We start from the raw sequence: 22,313 nt of genomic DNA on the forward strand, positions 1-22,313 counted from the left end.
AAATGCCAGAAACCGTAGCAGCAACCTGTGGCACAGAAGGACCTATCACACAGGTCCTTTCCCAGAACCAAAGGAAGTCTGAAAAACTTTAAATACATATTTTTTTTTTACCATAAATGAAATAATGCATTAAACTCATTCAGAAAATTCAGTAAGGGAAAATGTGATGAACTTTTACTTACCTAATGAATCCTTACCATTTGCTAGGATTCCTATTACACTCGAGCCCCTGCATTAACCTTTGGGGCCAATCTAGAAATTGCTCGTGTTAGTTATTTTTCTCTTGTTGCTGAGACAAAGTACCTGACACCCAAAGTTAAAGGGAGAAAGTATTATTCGGCTCACAGTTTGTAGCAGTTTCAGTCCATAGTCAGCTGGCTCCAAGGCAGGGATGGCAAACAGGCATCACAGAGGAAAAACAACATGGTGCACACGAGGAAGCAAAGGCAACAAGGGACCTTAATCGTGTCTTTCTGCTCCTTTTATCTCATCCGGACTACCAGGATTAGGGCCGTGCCAAACCAATCACTCACTTGGTTTAGTAATCATGTGCCCTTACTCCCAGAATCGCACTCTAGATTCAGCATCTCAGAAAAAGCATGAGGCTTTGGGGGGACATCTAGACACAAGCCATAACATTGGTATATAAATTTATAAAAAGAGGAATAGAAGATGTTCTCTGGCTTCTTGGTTTTCTCAACATTTTGGTTACTGAGCTCAATATATGATCCTCTGAAATAGAGAATAGAGTTAACTGCCGTTTAATACTTTAGGGAGAATACAATCAAGCCTAGGCTGGCTGCCCATGGCAGCATAAGAACCGGGGCACTATACAAGAAAACTTGGAGGGTTTTTGCTTAAATCAGTGCACTAAATGCTTCTTGTACAATTTACCTGTAAATCCTTTGAAATGGAATCCCTTTCCAGCCCCTACCATTTGTGGGAAGAAATCTGATCATGGGCCAGGGATTTAGCGCAGTGGTTTCGCTGTCTGCTGCGCCAGCGTAAGGACATGAGTTCGATCCCCGGTACCAAAAAAAAAAAAAAAAAAAAAACCCTGATCATTATTCTTATTGCAATTGGTTTAAAAGACCTTTGGACTAAAGTGAAATGGTCCCAACCATCAAGAAGCTCCAACAACAAACTTGAGTGTGTTGTTTAACAGAGATGATAAAATGGATTTGATATTTACCATACCTCCAGTGTTCAAGGGTCTCTCTTTACCCAAAAAAACAAGGAGAAGGAGAAATCGCTGCAGGACTGCATGACAGCATTTATGGAGATTCTTTCTGAGGCATGCAGAAGTCAATTCTGAACATCTGGGTGTCTTACAATTTTACACAAGAAACATGCATATTAGTGCCCAATCAGTAGCAAGTATAAAGAGGTGAGAATAGCGGAAGATCAAATAGCTCCTGGTACAGTCCAACTATTTCCGCAATAACTACCTGAAGTGTTCTGGAAAGTCAGACATTTAGAATTTCTGTCAGTGTTTATTAGCCAACCATCTTTCCTTTCTCAGCCCAAGAGAGAGAAATGAGAAGTGGGAACTTGAGTTCTTAAAGTTGTGGACTACAGGCCACGGGGCTTTGCTGCCTGGGCCACATCTCAGATGCACCATGTTTTAGCTGCACCACCCTGGGTCAGCCTTTTGCCTTCTCAGCCTCAACTGCCTTATCTATAAGATGAGAGGAATAACAGCGTCTTCCTGACAGGAATTTCAAAAGGATTAAATGACATGAGCCAATTATAAGGCTCAGAACAGTGCCTGGCTCCTTAAACCCTAGCTTAAGGTAGCTACTGTTATTCTTATGCATTTCACCATCCCAGGCTCAGTGCCCATTCAGAAAGATGAAGGATGAGAATAAGAGTTGACAACTAACCTCTGTCAGTCACAGCAATGATGACAATTGCTGTTTGTACTAACCCATGAGGTTTACCCTTATCATAAATCTCTTTGCTCTACAACAACAACAAAAAATTATCCTAGAAGTCTTTCCACAAAATTTCTTTAACAGTGTCTCTGCAAATTAAGAACTTTTGGGGGCCTGCTGCCAATTAACAAGACATTCCTTTTTTGTTTGTTTGTTTGTTTTTTTGGTACCAGGAATTGAACTTGGTCCTTGAGCTTGCGAGGCAGGTGGCAGAACCACTGAGCTAAATCCCCGGTCCCAAGACATTCCTTTTTTAAATCTCATGTTTTGTCTAGCACATTAGTGGTCCCCTACAATCGCAGCACTTAGGGAGGCTGAGACAGGTGCATCTCATGTTTGTTGCTCTGTCTGGGAAACTTAGACCTGTCTCAAAATAAATTTAAAAATTTCAAAAAGGCTTAGGATGTAGCTTAGTGGCAGAGCCTTGGGTTCGACTCCCAGTACTGCAAAAAAAAAAAAAAAAGAAAAAAGGAAAACAAAACATGTTTTAACAAATTAAAAACCCAAACAATGTCATTCTCCCATCTATAAATATGTGACTACATTTAAATTAGGAAATTGAATCATGTGTCTAATTGTCCCAAAAGAGTATATGCTGCCCATATAAAGTAATAACCACATTAGACTTCAGTAACACAGTGAAATTGGTTGTTATGAACACTGTCATAGGCAGCAGATAATAAACACATTTCTTTGCTTTCATAGAATAAGTTGCTGTGCTGTAAATAAATCATTACATTACATCAAAGGTACTAAAATCAACAATCACCTGATCATCATTGGCAAGCCTTGTCTGAACTCCATTTTTTTCCTAATTAAATGAGAGAAGAGACTAAAAGAAATCTTTGCAAAATGTCCCTCGTACAATAGAGTTTCTGACTGTAGGGGGTAGAGCGATGCATCCATTTCCATCTACAGTATTAGGGAATGACTAAATTACTTGGAGCTCCCTTTCTGCATGTACACTTATGAGTAATGATATAATTTTCTAAATCACATAAAAATATATAAGCAGGATTCTGTACAGTTCTATGCTCCATTCTTATGAGAATTCACACAGATGCTAATTTTACAGAATATTATTAGGGGAATGGTTTAAAGGTATCTTAATTCTGTTTGAATTCAGGCTACATATCTGAATATACATATTTAAGCTTTGACCATATGAAGTGCTCATGTTTTGCTGTGTTTTGGCATCTATATTCAGGACCTAAGACCTTAAAAATTCACTATTTCTTACCATACTTACAACTACCTCTAATAAAATTAAGCTTTTATTCCAAGTCTGAATATTTGAGTCACTTGAGGTCCCTCTTAAAATGTTTAGTGACCATAGGAACTAGCAATGTGAATTTTGTTTAAATTGATTTTGTATCTTCATCGCCACTCTTTAAAATGAATCTTATTACTAGAGATAATGTATGTGTCAAAAAGAAGCCTCAAATGCACTTCCTGTGCACTTGACAGGGTGACAAAATATTTCTCCTATCCTTTCCTAATTGAGCCACAGTACAAAGGAGGACATTATAATAATATTAATAATAGTTACATGGATATTTGTAGGTACTGTGTAACCCTTCAGTCCATTTTCCCAGACAATGGTAACTACAAAGAGGCTTCAAAATAGAACATCACACAATATGAATGCCACTTTTTTCTATCTTACATTTTAAAAACATCATTGAAATCAGAAAGTTCATTTACAAAGGACTGGCAGTTGCAATCACAGCAATAATGTAGTGCTGAGAAAAAAAGGGTAATTGGTTTGGTAAAGATCGCTTTCCATTACACCATAAAGCACTACACAATAGGAAAGGTCGCCAATTAAGCAATCATGAATACCAAGTACTGAAGCTGATGAAAATAGGGCAGTGGTTTAAATAGATTTGCAAGCAATTTACCTTTTCACAATGTTGGCAATCTGATGCAATTTGCTTGCAATTTTGTCTGCTTTCAGTAGCACTCGAAGCTGACACTACACAGACCAAATGGCAAAGAGGCCCTGCATAGAAAATGTAAAACTATCTTGGCTGCATCAGGAAACCAGAATGGTGGTTCATCAGGAAAATTACAACAATTAACATAAGTGCTGCAAAAATCAACACTTTAAATGTCACACTCACTAGTCTGTCCAAAGACTGTAAAAGTACCATCCCCATTGCTGGACTAACAGTAAATATGAAGCAATCACCACCAAACCTTGGGGCTGATGGCTTTACAATTGATGTGACATTCTCTGAGTGATAAAATAGCCTCTCATTTTACAAAAGTAAGTATTTTTCTTTTTCAGACTTAACCTGGATTATGTCAACACAAAATTTACGTTTAATTTTTTTTAACTTTTTCCACAAAGCCATTTCATGCCAGTGTGGGTGTAGTTGGTCCTGACATTTAAAAAATAACTTTATATTTCAGAGAATTAGAGCCAAGTTGATAAAAAATAATCCCTCCTCAAATATTGATCTGGTGCTTTCAAATGTAAATCATGTTCCAGATTTATGTCTAAAGCCATTACACAGTGTGAGGTACAGTGTGTCGGAACACAGCCTATTTTATTATCTGAGCCAGGGTTCTAAAAAACATCCATGGATGTCTCTGAAGGACTACTTGGAATTACAGATGCCATCACATGTCTATAGCAATGTATTCCCAGCTAAAAATTAGACACCTTGAAAATAATAGATAACTTCTGTTTTGGCACCCATGTTTGGTGAAGCCATAAATTTGTCAGGCTTCAAGGAGAATTGGCTTATACTGTAAACCTAATGATTTCTCAGTGAACTGGGAGGATCTTATGGAAAGAGAACAAGAGTGGAGTGTCAGAAAATCTAAGTTTAATTTTCATCTCAATATTGGCTGACAGAGTTATTTCAGGGCTTTATCTACACAGGGTCTGTCTTCCCTTTTTGGCTTAAGGACAAAGAGTTTTTTGTCCTCATGAACAACCCTGCCAGACCCTGAGATTCCCACACCAGCAAAGAAATACAGTATCAGACATGGTGGTATGTGAGATGAGATGTTCACGATTAAGAATAAAGTTTTATTATGAAAAACATTATTAGTGAAAAGGTTCATTGCAAAAAGAGCACCTCTGCCCCATACCAGCTTTTCCTGTGACTGTATAAGAGTGTTCATCTTTTGCTCCTTGCAGGTCTGCAGAAAATCATTTCTTTTTTTTTTTTTTTTTGATTTTTGGTATCAGGGATTGAACTCGGGACCTTGTGCTTGCGAGGCAGGTGGCAGAACCACTGAGCTAAATCCCTGGCCCTCAGAAAAATCATTTCTTGAAAGGGAATCCAGTTGGCCTGAGAACTCCAATTTGTTCGTACTCTGGGACCTAATGTATTGTGGTGACGCATGATTCTAGGATTGTTCCCCAGATGACCTGTCATCACTAGCAGAGTTGCATTCTGTCAGCAGTTACTGCCCCCAGGGGCTGGGGATTTAGCTTAGTGGCACCGCACCTGCCTTGCAAGTCCAAGGTAATGAGTTCAATCCCTGGTATCAAAAGGGAAAGAAAAAGAAGTTATTGCCCCTACATACAATACTCCTCTGCAATAGTGTCAGCACCAAGGAAAAGTTGTAAGCATGTTTCTTGTGATTAAGCAGTATCCTGCTAATAGAGTTTCTGGGGCTGTCATCACCACTACCCAATGATGATCATTCCCCAGATAGTGAGATCATTGTCCAGTGAACTGGGACCCAATGTTGGCCATATTCACTCTATAAGTTCATAGCCCTGCTGAAAGGAGAGAGGTTAGCCTTTGTGGGAGCCACACAATTCTCTTAAAGGGCTTACGTATTCTGCATTGTGAAGCTTGCAGAAGAAGGTGGTGATTCCTTCCCTAGGTTTAGGTGGCCTGAAAGAATGTGCATTTCATTTCCATTCTCTGACAGACACAGAGTGTAAGTCACTACAAAAAGGAGTGACCTTCTGCTGCCATCTAAAACACGACTGGGGTGATTCTGTGGAAGGGTGGCATCAGCAGTCTCGAGGTAAATTACAGGCTTGGAATAGCAATAAGATATTTGCTATCTCACAAATACAAAATATTCAAAAGTTTGAAAGATTGCTTCCAAAGAAACAAACACTGAAAAAATTAGCTTTTGCCCCCTCACCATGTACGTGAGCATGTGTGCGTGCGTGTGTGTGTGTGTGTGTGTGTGTGTGTAACTCAGGATGCTTGAGGGGGGTGGTATACTAGAGGTTAGGGAGAAACCAGAGTTAATTTTGGTAAATATAATGACCTGTGGGATTTTTTTTTCCTCAGCTGTTGATTGGTACCACTGAAAACAATTATTACTGGTTAATTTAGTTGCTGGCATAGTGCATAGTAAATATTTTTGTTGTATGACTCTTTATTAACTGCAGGAAAAGCCTTTCAATTTTATTTATCAAGTTTGTCAAAATCACACACAGCTACTATATGATCATAAATCCTTTAGTGTCACACTTATCAAAGCTATTTCAACATCCCTTCTAGTCTGCATGATCCATCTCAAAGATTAGAATTTAGTGAATTCCAGTCCTCAGTGACTTGGACTTAAAAGATAAAAAAGTTTCCCAAAGAGAAGATTTCAGAGTCTTTTCTAGCTTGGATTGAACTGCATGTTTACATTAGTAAAATGTGCACAATCAAATATAGTAACACGGATAAAACATGGTGTGAATTATTGTAAAGCCACTTGATTGGACTTGCTCTTACCAAGTAAGAAAAATGCATCAAAGCCATAGCTTTTTTGGGAAATAATGCCATTTAGCCCAAATAAATAAATTTATTTATTTACCTCAAAGTATTTAAAAAAGAAAATGAAATGAAAATATTTTTTAAAAAATAATAAATATTTGAAATATACAAAAACATTTCCTTGAGTGGAAGTTATACAGCCACTTTAGGGTCAAATATGGGATGAATTTTGGCTCTGCTTTTAATTAGCTGTGTACCCTTAGGCAAATCACATAATCTCTGAGTCCACATTTTGTCATCTGTAAAATGAAGATAATAAAATCTTACAGAAATTTTTGTGTGCAGTAAGCATATAGAATTGGAAAGGGCAGGTAGTAGATGTTTTAAATAAAAATCATGGGCCAGAATGAATGAGGTGATTGTTTTTATTGTGAATTATGATGATGATCAGAAAATCTAACCTGGTAAGTGTCTAAAAGTCCCTATGTTTGTGGGGGTTTTTCTATGCATTTTAAGTGCAGTGTATCCACAGATAAAAAAGGAAAAGAGCCACTATATTTAAATGAGGAAATCTATATTAAAACATTTGAAAATATGCTAAAAATTCAAGAAATGTTTAATATTATAGTCAAAAGGGCCGGGGATTTAGCTCAGTGGTTTCGCTGCCTGCTATGCAAGCACAAGGACCCGAGTTCGATCCCCAGTACCAAAAAAAAAAAAAAAAAGAAAGAAAAATTACAGTCAAAAAAGAAAACAACCTCTCAAAAGGTACTTTTTGAAGTCAAATGGATCACATTGAAATTCTATCTTTGGGTGAATTATAGTTGAGCACCATGTAAGAATATCTTCAGTCAGTGATGGACCACATATACAATGGTGGTCTCATAAATATACGTTGCCTAGTGATGTTGTAGCTATCTTAATTTGTGTAAGCACACTCCACAATATTCACACAATGATGAAATCAACTAATGGAGCATTTCTCCACAAAATTAAATTCCAAAGGCCTGGGACATGTTTCAAAAATGTGAATTATTTATAGTGTCTCTTAAATACATAGAGTTAAGAAGATCTGTGTTCTTGTAGTATTTCCTATATCCATCATTCTTGATAAACTTAGAAACTAATTTGGGAAACTAAGGGCTACCCTGGGATGCCAGATGGAAGGGAACAGGAAGTCAAACTCACAGCCCAGGCTGCCTCAGAACATCTCTGAGCCCCCAAACAGGGACTCTCAGGAGTCCTTCAGGGGTCATATACCTCGGGAAATCAGGCTGTTCTCAATGCCTCTGGAATTCTACTTGTCTCCACTGAGAGGAGTAAGCCCATTCTCTGCTGTAATGGGTCTTCCCAAGAGCATCTCATACCTACAAGAGACCTTAAGTCTCTAAAGTAGCCTTTAGTGGTTCCCAACTGGTGTTTAGTAGCTATCTCCAGGCAGCTAGAGACGGCTGTGGGTCTTGCAACTCATAGGAGATTGGTCAAAGCAGACACATTCCCTGGAGGCCTATAGCTACTTTTTAATCCTTCTGATCTGGGTCAGATTACATTTGCTCAACAAACATTCATTGAGTCCTTGTGAAGGAACTATAGTTTATGGGACACATAAATAAATACTTTGTCTTTCTTTTCTTTATTTATTCATGTATGCATGTATGTATATATGTATTGTGATACTGGGAGTTGAATCCAGGGCCCCTTTGCACTTAGCTATACCCCTAGCCCTTTTAACTTTTAATTTTTGAGACAGAGCCTCTTTAAATCACCCAGGCTAGGTTTGAACTTGAGGTCTTCCGGCCTCACTCAGCCTGCCAGAGTGCTGAGACTGCAACTGTGCACCACCACAATTTGACTAATAGATATCTTGTCTCTGTCTCTAAAGAGCTTAGTAGCGTAAGAGATAAGGCATAACTTATAGAAAACAAATATTTAAATAAAAGTGTAGAAATGGCAAGTACCATTAAAGAAATGTAAAACATCACAGTTGTTGGAGAAAATGGAGATAATGTATGTAAAACCACAGCAGAGAGTGTATTCTTTCAATAAGCTTTGACCTTTCCTGTAAGCCAGGCTGCTGAGGACATAGCAAAGCTGGTATTTGAGACTGTATTTAAATATTTCATTCTGTATGCTTTGGATGGACAGGGAAAGTATTTCAAATTGAAAGTGGCTAAGAAAGAAGAGGGAGGAGAGAGAAACCTCACCTCATCGAGATCAACGAATACAAGTCTGAGTTGAGTGTTGGTAAGAAGACAACAGAATTCTCAGTGGGGTCTTAGGTGAGTTCACCCAAAACTCCTGAATGCTCTGAGTGAGTTCACCCTTTTATAACTTCATGCATCAAGCATTTCATAAAGATGTTCTCACGTACTGAATTTTATTGTATGTTGTAGTTGCACCTCAAATATGCTTGGGAATAATAATCCTGAACTTGAATTATCTTGCAAGAATGAGACAAAGTCAGAAAAAGGCTGATTTTTAAATTCTTTCTACATCCAATCACACTCTAATAAAACCTGATATTGTAATCTTATATGTTCTTAATCTTTCAGGTTGAATCTGAATTTGGCCTCAGGCGATTCAGCTCTTGAATGAAAGGCTGTTACAGAGCCTATGAAGATTTCATCTGCTCAGGAACACTTCAAACTGCACTTTCCAGTTTATTGGAAAGGTTCTGTTCAAACAGGACGTTATGATTTGTGCCCATCCTCAGGTCAATGAAAGTTTTTATTTGCACTAGAAAGCCCTATGTATACTGGGCTATTTAACCCAATAAAATCAGACCTTTTGGTTTCAATTGTCTCCCATAGCTGGCTCTTGCCAATTTTCAGCTATGAAAGTTTGCAGAACATTCAGTTCTTTTTTCCTCTCTGGTCCTTTCTTCCTCATACCTGATTATACAATATCATGTCACTTTTATAGCACACCATAATGTTTCAAAAGCAGCTTGGGCTGTTTAAAACACAAAACACAGATCAGCTCTTCAGAAGCTAGGATGCCTTCAGGGTTGGACGAGTCTTTCCAGTGAAGCTATTGGAGCCAGGATTATTAAATATCATAGACCTAAAGGTCTCCTAGACCACTGCTGTAGAACTACTCCATCTCTTGGCTCCCAAGTTTGCTGGGAATAAAAAAATTGCACAGATGGGACTATAACTGACCGTAGCCTGCTCCATTGTATGTCCAACCATCTCTAATTACAGCAACACATGAAAGGAAGAGATTTGAAAGGGCAGGTGATGGGAGAGGAGAAGAACCTGTGTGACTTAAACAGCACAGGATCCCTCACCATCAGGCCTGATGTACATCAGCCTGACAGCTAATTAGGGTAGACATGAATTTTTCCAATGTAACAGATGTTCGCTAATCAGGCCAGATTTGGAGCCCTTGCGCCAGCAACATTTCATGCACAATTTAACTATCTAAAAGGAATAAACTACTTAATGCATTGTACTGAAGGCACAGCTGTTTCACAATCAGAAAATTTGCTGTCAAAGATGTTCTCTTTAAAACTGACATGTTTTTATATAACTCTGATGGGGTGTTTATAATGTATTAATAGTTGTCAGCAAGAGCTGCTGTCATCATCAAGAAGTAAAATATTTCTGAAGGTATATTAAAATGAACAGTCTCCTTTCTCTTCCCCAAAAATCCATTCAGATAATTTAACTAGGTTGAATGTCTGCTGGGTTCCAAAGTGTATTTGAAACAAAGAACATCAGTGTATGCTTTCAATTTATTCTAAATTTAAGACAAAAGCCATGCCTTGCTTTTGGTTTGAAGGTTTAAAACAATCATAGTTCTATATTCATTAACAAAGCTTGATTTTCTTTTTACCATTCTAATTTATGAAATTCACTAGGGGAATATCATTACCCTTCCAAAAATATTTTATTGAGGAAAACGATGGCTTGCTATCTTCATAAGCACAAACTAATCTGGTGAGTATGTAAAGGTCTCTCTCTCTCTCTCTCTCTCTCTCTCTCTGTTTCTCCATTCTCCCTTATACTTCATGTACTAAATGAACCTCTATAGTAAGAAAATACCAAGAAATATGAACTTGAAATTTAAGTATTTCTTTTGACAGTTTAGTCTTGCATTTTATTATTTGTAATTTTAAATAATAAAATAAAATGATAATTTATATTCTAGGTACATTGAAACTTCCACATCATTTAAAAATATGGATTTGGAAGTCTTAAAACTCTGTGTATTTGAAGTAGATGTTAAATACTATCACTTCAAATTTTACAACAAAGACAGATTATAGGGCTTTAGTAATCGGTGTCGCCTACATAATTTAACAATTTACTTATTTTAGCAGCATTCTTTATCAGTTTTTCCTAGCATTCTATGATGCCTAATTGGTGCATTATTTTCAACCAACAATGTTAAAAGTATCATGAATTATGCTTTATCCGGTCAGACAGCCATGGTAGGTTATGTAGTTTCTATGGAGACAAGGGTACTATGACCCTCTTCATGTGCCAGCCCAAACGCATTTGTGACTTCTGAGAGGTATTGTGTTGAACCGATTGCATCAGTAACTCAGCTTTTCTGACAAACTCAAAGATCTTAATATTTTAAAAACCCAAACTAAAAGAAGTATTTTGAGGGCTGATAAAGGAGGCTAGGATTCTCCGTTATGCCTCAAGAGCACCTGTTTTTATGTTTTTCTGATGCAGTGATGTTTCCATGGAAAACCAGCTGTAGACCAATTGTATAACAAGTTCCATTTCCAGGAGATACAAACCGTATCACATCTAGTAAAAAGAGTATTCCTTTTTGTGTTCCAAAGCAAATCAGCCCTGAAAGATATTAAAAATTAGTTTCACAAAAGATTAAAGATAAATCACCTTGATTCTATCATTCTCCCTGTGGACAGTCTATGTGAACAGGTTGTTTGCCATCTTCATTGCCAATATCTTAAAAATACATATCTTTGAATCTTTAAGACAGTTTCATAACTACCAGTAATTCTTTAATATAAGGTGTGTTATAAACTAAATTGTAGATAAGGCTTTTAAAAATAATAACATTCATATTATCCTTCACTTCATCTTTGAATTAAACCTTGGACATAAGTATTTTATAGGATAATTTTATTTTTTAAAGGTTATCTATAGATTTGGATTTTACTTAGAGTAAAATCTGTACCCTTAATTACAACCTAGTAAACTCCACATCAGCTGGTCCTCCCTTCCGGCCCCTCCACAGCATCACATGACATGCGACTTCCGGGCTCATGGCAATTTAACCAATCCAGATCTGCTTCTGGGAACTTAAACACAGTCAAGTCTTTAGGGCTTTTGAGTCACTTCTTCAGGCCTAGGATGTTCTCCCTGCTCTTAACTAGTCTTACCTTCACTCTGGAGTCGGTTTTAATGGAACTTATTCGGAGCAAACTTCCCTGACTACTTTGGTTTATGTTGCCGTCCCCAACCCTAATCAAATCATCCTGCTTACTTTCTCCACCGAACTCATCAAAATTTAAAAATCAATTACTTTGTTTATTTTTTAAATTTTTCTATCGCCCCTCCTCCTCAAACTCTCTACACCTGTGATGTCCAATATAGTAAACACCAGCCATGTGTGGCTATTTAAATTTAAATTTATTGGCTCACCGCGCTCCCCGCCTCCAGGTGCGGCGGCCGGAGGAACAGCGACGCCCACGCGGCCTGCCGAGGTCGGCTGCAGACGAAGAGGGGTAGCCGGGGGCCAGGACGCAGCAGGCCCGCACCGAGCCCAGGGCGGGAGGGACACGAGGGCGCCTGCCGCTCTCCCTCTCGGCCCCGCCCCTCGGCCCTGCCCGGGTACGCCAGGCTGGCCGGGCCACTGGGCACTTTCCCAAAGAACCACACATAAATTTGGATTCTCATGATTTATCATCTGGTAAAATAGAATCTTTGCTTATAAAGAAGCCTATGGATTGTACAACTAAAGAACAACAAACAGAAAAAGTTGATTTGGTATCAGAAAACTTCAGCATCCTTCCTAATGCAGACCCTGAATGCCTTTCTTCCCTGGACTGTTCAACACCAGAAGCATATTCTGGAAACGGAACTAATGGCTTATTAGAAAGATCACTACCTTCCCCATTGTTTCAGTTTCAAGGAGAAATGGTTGTAAATGATTTGTATGTTGCATCATCACCAGTCCTGTCATCTATGAGAAGTTGTAGCAAGCTCATTTCAAGGCCATCTGGATCTTTTCTGCAGAGACACCGGCCTGTTCCAGATATTCCAGGGGCATCAAAAGGAATTTCAGGGCGCTACTTCTGTGAGAGAACAACCTTAACTGGAAAATCTGTGACACTGTCAAATTCAAACGAGGAGAATTCACCTTCCATCTTTCCTTATGGAGAGACCTTTCTCTTCCAGAGACTAGAAAATTCCAAGAAGAGGTCTATAAAGAATGAATTTTTGACCCACAAAGAACGACTCAAGGGGGAAGCAAGAACTTCAACGAACTCTTTTTCAATCAAATCAAGCATATATGAAAATAGAAAGGACAAAATAAGTGAAGACAAAGTAGAGGACATTTGGATATCTCGAGAAGACAAAAACAATCTCTTGCAAGACTCTGCTTCTGAATCAGAATACTCAACCATAGAAGAATGCTTTCAGAGTTTAAGAAGAAAAAATTCAAAACCACCTAAGTCTAGAACTCATAAAGCATTAAATTTGAACCCTGTTAATAGGCACAGTTAGTCTTTAAGCTCAACAAGTGGAAATGCAGACTCATCAGCTATTTCCTCAAATGCCATCTCTCCTTATGCCTGTTTCTATGGATCTTCTACAATGAAGGTTAAATCAGGAAGGTTGGACAAGCTCTCTCCTCAAGGAAAACGTATGTTTCAGAAGAGATGGGTGAAATTTGATGGCCTTAGCATTTCTTACTACAATAATGAAAAGGAGATGTATTCAAGAGGAATAACTCCCCTTTCTGCTATATCTACAGTATGAATTCAAGGAGACAACAAATTTGAAGTTGTTACAACACAAAGAACTTTTGTGTTTAGAGTAGAAAAAAAAGAGAAGAGGAATGACTGGATCAGCATACTGTTAAATGCACTGAAGTCACAGTCTCTTACTTCTTAGTCTCAAGCAGCTGTTGCACCTGAGAAATGTGGATATCTTGAACTGAGAGGGTACAAAGGCAAAATTTTTACTGTATTAAAGAGAAGCAGTGTGTGGCTTTGTAAAAATGAACAGGATTTTAAGAGTGGACTTGGTATTACCATAATTCCTATGAACGTAGCAAATGTAAGGCAAGTGGATCGAACTGTGAAATAGTCTTTTGAAATAATCACTCCCTATAGGAGTTTCAGCTTTACAGCCGAGTCTGAAAAAGAGAAACAAGACTGGATTGAAGGTGTGCAGCAATCAATAGCAGAAACTCTCTGATTATGAAGTAGCTGAGAGATTTGGTTCAATGAGTCCAACAGGAGCTGTGAAGATTGTAAAGCCCCAGATCCTGACTGGGCGTCCATCAATCTCTGTGTTGTCATCTGTAAGAAATGTGCAGGAAAACATAGATCTTTGGAACCAAAAGATTCCAAGGTTAGAAGTCTGAAAATGGATGACAGCATTTGGAGCAATGAACTCATAGAGCTTTTTATTGTCATTGGAAACAAAAGAGCAAATGATTTTGGGGCTAGTTACCTTCAAAAGGATGAAGAATTACATATGGACTCACCAGTAGAAAAGAGAAAAATCTTTATTACTCAGAAATATAGAGAAGGAAAATTCAGAAAAACTCTTTGGCCTCTCTGACCAAAGAAGAATTAAATGAGGTTCTGTGTGCTGCTGTAGTGAAATCAGATGTGCTGGAAACAATGGCTTTGCTCTTCAGTGGCACAGATGTCATGTGTGGCACTGGAGATCCTGTGCACAGTACTCCCTATCTGTTGGCCAAGAAGCTGGACAGAGTCTGCAGATGGAATTTCTGTACCATAACAAGTTCTCAGATTTCCCTCAACATGATATTCATTCTGACACTAGGCTAAGTCAAGAGCCCGCCCAGGCCACATTCCTCTGTGACTTCTTCTATCAAGCTTCTGCTTCTGCTTCTAAAGTATCTTCAGAGAAAAAAACTACTTGAAGAGAAATAAAAAGTGTTGTATTTTGGAAGGAGGCTTCTTGAGTTACTATGAAAATGATAAGTCTACTACACCTAATGGCACCATTAACATCAGTGAAGTTATTTGCCTAGCTATACACAAAGAAGACTTCTATATAAATACTGGGCCTGTTTTTAATCTTTGAGATCTACTTGCCCTCAGAGCGTGTGTTTTTATTTGGAGCTGAAACATCTCAAGCTCAAAGAAAATGGACAGAGACTATAGCTAAGCATTTTGTTCCCTTTGTTACTGAAAACCTAACAGAAAGCAATTATGATTTGATTGGTCAACTGCTCTGCAAAGACTGCCATGCCCTATATCAATGGAGAAAAGGCTGGTTTGCTCTGGATAAATCTAGTTTGCGTTTTTTTCCTTCAAATGCAAGAAGCTCAAGAAGATAGAATGCACTTAAGACGACCACAAGAGCTAACAACCAGTACAATGGTTCAAAATGTGGAAAAATTGGATGTCTTATTCCTAGTAGAAAAAGGGAGAACATTATACATCCATGGGCATAGCAAGTTGGATTTCACGGTCTGGCATATTGCAATTGAAAAAGCAGCAGGTATAGATGGTAGTGCATTAGAGGATCAGCAGCTCAGCAAAAATGACGTGACCATTATTGTGAACACCTGTATAGCATTTGTTATACAGTATAGTTTGGGATGCAAATATATCTTTCAAAAGAAGGGCGATCCTTTGTACATAAGTGAACTGGAGAATTTCAAGAAGGATGCAAGAAGTTTTAAATTGAGGGCTGGAAAGCATCAGCTTGAAGATGTGACAGGTGTGCTGAAGAGATTTCTCTCTGACATTGATGATGCACTTCTCACTTAAGAACTCTACCCATACTGGGTCTCTGCCTTAGATACACAGGATGACAAGGAAAGAATTAAAAAGTATGGAGCATTTATATGTACCCTTCCAGGGGTCAACCATGCAACCCTTGCAGCTATAATTGAACACCTTTACAGGGTTCAGAAATGCTCAGAAATCAATCACATGAATGCCCATAATTTGGCTTTGGTGTTTTCATCACGTTTGTTTCAAACTAAAGGGCACACTAGTGAAGAAGTGATCAAAGACCTAATTAATAATTATGTTGAAATACTGAGCTTAAAGAAGACCAAGTCAAGCAAATGGACATAGAAAATAGCTTTATTACCAAGTGGAAAGACACTCAAGTTTCCCAGGCTGGAGATTTGTTAATTGGAGTATGTGTAGAAAGGAAGGAACAAGACTGTAGTATTATAATTCGGATATCTCCTGTAATGGAAGCAGAAGAATTAACTAATGACATATTAGCAATAAAAAATATCCGTCCTACAAAAGATGATGTATGGGCCACGTTTGAAGTCATTGAAAATGAAGAGCTAAAGTGTCCTCTTCACTACACAGAAGATGTATTGGAGCAGGAGCTTCGGTGGAGTTCATTAGCTGAACCCAGTTCTGCTTATCTGGTGGTGAAGAGATTCTTAGCTGTTGACACAATTAAACATTACAGAGAAAAGGTATCAAGGAGTCTTGAAAATCAAAGAAGAGCCATCTAAAATACTGTCTGGAAATACATTTCAAGACCAATATTTTGTTCTACAAGATGGATGCCTCTTTCTTTACAAGGATCCAAAGAGCAGTAAACATGACAAAATGTTTCCTCTCAGTTCAGGGACGTTTTATCTTGGTGTGAAAAAGAAAATGAAGCCTCCAACAAATTGAGAGTTGACCGCATACTCTGAAAAACATCACTGGCACCTGTGTTGTGATAGTTTGCAAACCCAGATGGAGTGGATGACCAGTACCTTTATTGCCCAGCATGAAAATGATATATGGCCACCAACTGGAAAGGAACAAAATGTTCAATAACCAAAAATCCCCAAATTGTAGGTTTACCTCTAATTCCCATTCAGCACGAAAGAAATGCAACCCAAGCCCAAAGAAATATTGAGAGTGCAAGAGCAGAGCTTGAAAGGCTGCGACTCAGTGAAAAGCATGAGAGAGTCCATGGAACCCAGCTTAAAGGACAGAGCCTCCATCGTGGGGCAGTGCCTGGAGCACAAAGACGATAAACTTCGAAGTCGGACCAGAAAACACTGGAGTTTCATCTGTCTAGAGGACACAGAGGCTGAGCCCCAACAGGGGCAACAGAAAGGCCAGAAGGACCTAAAGACATTGAAGAAGGCTGAGGACAGGAATAACAAGGCTACCTTGGACTCAGATCATAAATTGCTATCGAAGGTAATTGAACTTAGTGTGGTTCTACAGCAGTCAAGAACCCTGCCTAAACAGTTACAGGGTGAACAGATTTTACAGAAAGAAGTAAAATGAATTGATCCACAAATTATTTTTTTAAATATTGTATACAGTGTGTGTAAAGTAGAAACCAAACTATAAAATAATTCATGAGTTTATAGGCAAACTTGGTCTATATTTAAGAAATGTGTCTATCTAAACTTAAACTTTTAAAGAGCATTATAAAATATGTATATATGTGATTAAGTGTAAGATTAACTTTGTTTTGCTCTGAACTAAACTTGTAAAGTTCAATTGTATTAACTTTGTGTAAGAAAGCACTGAGTTACTCTTAAGTGGTCAACCCTTTTAAAATAGTGGTCTGCTAGGGGCCAGAGATTTAGCTCAGCGGTTTCGCCGCCTCCTGCGCAAGTGCAAGGACTGGAGTTTGATCCCTGGTACCCCCCAAACACTAATAGTCTGCTAAGTGGGTAACTTATAAGCAGAAATCTCAGACTGTACTTACTGTATTGTATAAAATGCTGTGTTTGGAGTGGGGCCAAGCGGTTGCAGGCTGACCGGGTCCTGCTTGCTCCAGCTTGCTCCACCAACTTGCCACCAGCCACCAGGACAGGGTGAGGAGGACTGCCCCCCCCCGCCCCTGCCCTGACAGGCCCACCAGCTGATGGCTTGGCCATGCGGGCACCTCCAACAACACCCCCCCACCCTGGCCGCTGGCCTTTTGGCTGTGCAGCTACTTGGTTACACACTACAGAGGCACAGGGGGACATAAAAGCCATTGTCCCGAGTGCCAGAAGTGAACAGCAGAGAACGCGCCTGTCTCAGGTTCCCTGATGAAAACAAGCCCACTGGAAAAGTGAAGGGAATCTCTGCAATAAAGGCCCACCAGACCACCGTGCTTGGTAAGTTGGAGGAATCATCAGCTCCTATCGGAAACTGGACTTTCTTCAGGGGAAGAGCAGCTAAAACCCACAGTAGAAACTTGCGGAGTGCAACCCTGCAGGAGGACAGGGAGCTCAACTTGGGACTTGCAACCAGAAATCTGCCTGAATCTCACGGGTCTGGGACCAGCTTACTGAGACTCATTGACTTATAACTGCACACTGCTGCTCACGTTGTCTAGTGTAACATCAGAGACACACCTTGAAGGAGGCCTTTTATTTTTTAAAGGTGATAGATTAATAACTACCACAAATTGTCATTATCTAAGAGGTATTTGATGCTATGGTGTTGCTGATTGTATGACTTGGGCTAAGGTGTTTTGATTGATCTAAACAGTCTCCTTCCTGGTATAATGAAAATGAGATAGGCTCAGAGCCATTAGAGACTCAAAACCTAAAGACCAGCTATATCTGGAAGACACCTCTGAGAACCAATCATTCCATAAGGGTTCTAAATACATCAACAAAGATACTTACAATAAACAACTTCAAAATATCAACCCAGGAACTAATCCAAGGGCAGTACCAAAAACAAAAATGAGAAGGCATTTAAGCAAGTCACAAACCCAGACTTCCACCCCACAAAAGGCAGTTTCTGGGGGAAATGAGGTGGAAAAGTCTGATAATCAACCACCTGGACACCCTGAACTGATAGCACAGGAAGTAACAAAACAGATGAATGAGGCTCTAGAAAAATTCAAAACAGAAATAATCTCCCAGATAACTACAGAGATGGTGAGCAGAGTGAAAGACATGATTAGAGGCTCTAGAACAGAAACTGATAAAAAAAAAATAGCTGAGCTCAGAAGCATGCTGGAAGCCAGGAATGCCCAGCATAAGAAAAAAATGGAAACCATGAAACAGATTCAAACAGATATTCAGGAGATTAAAAACTCCATTTAAAGCATGCAGAGCAGATTAAGAGAATCTGAAGATAGAATATCAGATATAGAAGACAGGATTGCAGTGAAGGACCATGAAAACAGAGATTTCTTAAAAATAGTAAGGGACCATGAGAAATCAATTCAACAGCTGCTAGATGATGCAAGGAAGAATAACATAAGACTGATAGGAGTCCACGAAAAAACAGGAGAAAGTACAATTGCAATAAAAAAAACTGTTCACAGAAGTACTAGTAGAAAACTTCCCAGACAGAGGTAGAGAATTGGACATACAGATAAGTGAGGCATATAGAACTCCACCCAGCCATGATCAAAAAAATCTACACCTAGACATATAACAGTCAAGATCCCAGAAACCCGACAGAAGAACAAAATCCTACAAGCAGTTAGAGAAAAGAAACAAATCACCTATAAAGGAAAGCCCATCAGAATCATGGTAGACTTCTCAACACAAACCCTCAAATCAAGGAGAGCCTGGAGTGAAGTATTTCAAGCCCTAAAAGAAAATAACTTCCAACCTAGACTGTTGTATCCTGCAAAATTATCTTTCAAAATCAATGGGGAAATTAGATACTTCCATGACAAAGAACACCTGAGAAATTTCATGAACACCAAACTAGCACTCCAAACAATTCTAAGCAATATCCAAGAAAAAGGCAATGAAGGTCACAACTCCATGAGACCCAACAGAGGGAAGCCACCAGACAAGGTAAGAAACTAAAGGGAAAGGGGGGAAAAGAAATAAGAGCCAACAACAGAAAAACATTATGACAAGGATGAGTCAATATCTCTCAATTATAACTATCAATGTTAATGACCTCAATTCACCAATCAAAAGAAGTAGACTGACAGAATGGATTAAGAAGCAAAATCCAGCAATATGCTGTATACAAGAAACACACCTAACTCAAAAAGAAATTCATAGACTAAAAGTAAAAGGCTGGAAAATGGCTCTCCACGTGACAGGAACCCAGAAAAAAGCAGGTGTAGCAATCTTATTTGCAGACAAAATAGATTTCAAACCAAAGCTAATTAAGAGAGACAAAGATGGTCATTACATCCTTGTGAATGGAACAATTCAAGAGGAAGAGATGACAATCCTAAATATAGATGCACCAAATACAAATGCCCGCAACTATACAAAACAAATATTAATGGACATGAAAAACAAAATAAGCACTAATACAGTTGTAGTGAGGGACCTCAATACCCCACTATCACAAATAGATAGATCATCTAGACAGAAAATTAACAATGAAATTCTAGAACTGAACCAAGCTATTGAACAAATGGACTTAATAGATATTTACAGAGTGTTCCACTACACAAAATCAGAATACACATTCTTTTCAGCTGCACACGGGTCATTCTCCAAAATAGACCACATGCTAGCTCACAGGACATGTCTAAGTCAATGTAAAAGAGTTGAAATTATCCCCTGTATATTATCAGACCATAGTGCAATATAATTGGAGATCAATAACATGAGAAACTGCAAAACTCCCACAAACACCTGAAAATTGAATAACACCCTCCTGAACAACCACTGGGTCACAGAGGAAATTAAAGAAGAAATTAGACAGTTTCTACAAGTAAATGATAATGCCAGTACAACATATAGGAATCTATGGGACAGAATGAAAGCAGTTCTACATGGGAAATTCATAGCAGTGAATGGCCATATTAGGAAAACAGAGAGAACTCAGATAAATAACCTAATGCAGAATCTCAGACTCCTAGAAAAAGAAGAGAATAACAAACCCAAAGCCCACACAAGAGAGAAAATTATAAAGATCAGAGCAGAAATCAATGCAATGGAGACTAAGAGAATGATACAAAAAATTAATGAATCAAAGAGGTTTTTTTTGAAAGAATAAATAAAATCGATAAACCTTTAGCCAATCTTATCAATAAAAGGAAAGAAAATACTCAAATCCATGCAATTAAGAATGAAAAAGGAGAAGTCACAACAGAACTAGCAGAAATCTAGAGTATCATCAATACCTACTTCGAGAACCTATACTCTAATAAAATGGAAAACACAGAAGAAATGGACAGATTCCTAAATACATATGAATTGCCAAAGTAAAATGAAGAAGATATAGAAATTTTAAACACCCCAATTACAATGAGTGAAATTGAAAATGTAATAAAATATTCACCAACAAATAAAAGCCCAGGTCCTGATGGCTTCACTGCTGAATTCTACAAGACATTTAAAGAAGAACTAACACCATTACCCTTTAAACTCATGAACGAAATTGAAAGGGAAGCAAGGTTTCCAAACTCATTCCTGGAAGCAAGTGTTACTTTGATTCCAAAACCAGGGAAAGACCCAACACAAAAAGAGAACTACAGGCCAATCTTCCTAATAAACATAGATGCAAAAATCCTCAACAAGATACTGGCAAACAGAATACAGAGGGTCATCAAGAAGATCACACATCCTGACCAAGTCATATTTATCCCAGGGATGTAAGGATGGCTCAACATTCGTAAATCAATAAATGTAATACACTATATTAACAGAGTCAAGGACAAAAACCACATGATCATCTCAATAGATGCAGAAAAGGCATTTGACAAAATCCAACACCCATTCATGATAAAAACCCTACAGAAAATTGGAATAGAAGGTCTTTATCTCAACCTGATTAAGGCTATCTATGAAAACCCAACAGCCAACATCATACTAAATGGTCAAAACCTGAAAACGTTCATGCTAAAATCAAGAACAAGACAAGGATGCCCACTATCACCACTCCTTTTCAATATAGTTCTGGAAACATTAGCCACAGCAATTAGAAAAGAGAAAGAAATAAAAGGAATAAAGATAGGAAAGAAAGAAGTTAAACTCTCATTATTTGCTGATGATATGGTACTTTACATGGAAGACCCAAAAAACTCTACCAAAAGACTTCTAGATTTAATTGACAGATTCAGTAGAGTAGCTGGATATAAGGTCAACACTCAACAAGCAATAGCCTTCTTATACACAAATAGCAGACTCATTGAGAGAGAAATTAGGGAAACAATTCCTTTTACAATAGCATCCAAAAAAATGAAATATCTAGGAATCAATCTAACAAAAGAAGCAAAAGACTTCTTCACTGAAAACTGCAGCACCCTGAAAAGGGAGATCGAGGAGGACATAAGAAAATGGAAAGACATTCCTTGTTCCTGGGTAGGAAGAATCAATATAGTGAAAATGGCCATACTTCCAAAACTACTATATAGATTTAATGCAATGCCAATTGAAATTCCAACAATATGCTTCACAGAACTAGAGAAAACAATCCAAAAATTCATCCGGAACCAGAAGAGACCTAGAATAGCAAAAGCAATTCTGGGCAACAGAGACATGGCTGGGGGTATCACAACACCCAACTTGAAGCTATACTACAAAGCTACTGTGATAAAAACAGCGTGGTACTGCCAAAGAAACAGACCCGAGGATCAGTGGAATAGATTAGAAG

General features: G+C 38.4%; 1 pseudogene; it reads left to right on the top strand.

Annotated features, from left to right (window-relative positions):
* Positions 1-17,069, top strand: part of LOC101705465 (arf-GAP with Rho-GAP domain, ANK repeat and PH domain-containing protein 2-like) — a 28,633-nt pseudogene extending 11,564 nt beyond the window's left edge.
* The last annotated feature ends 5,244 nt before the right edge of the window (positions 17,070-22,313 follow it).

The sequence above is a fragment of the Heterocephalus glaber genome, unplaced genomic scaffold, assembly GCF_053883595.1.
Source record: "Heterocephalus glaber isolate CG9 unplaced genomic scaffold, H.glaber_assembly_v1.0 deba00000676, whole genome shotgun sequence".
Taxonomy (NCBI): domain Eukaryota; kingdom Metazoa; phylum Chordata; class Mammalia; order Rodentia; family Bathyergidae; genus Heterocephalus; species Heterocephalus glaber.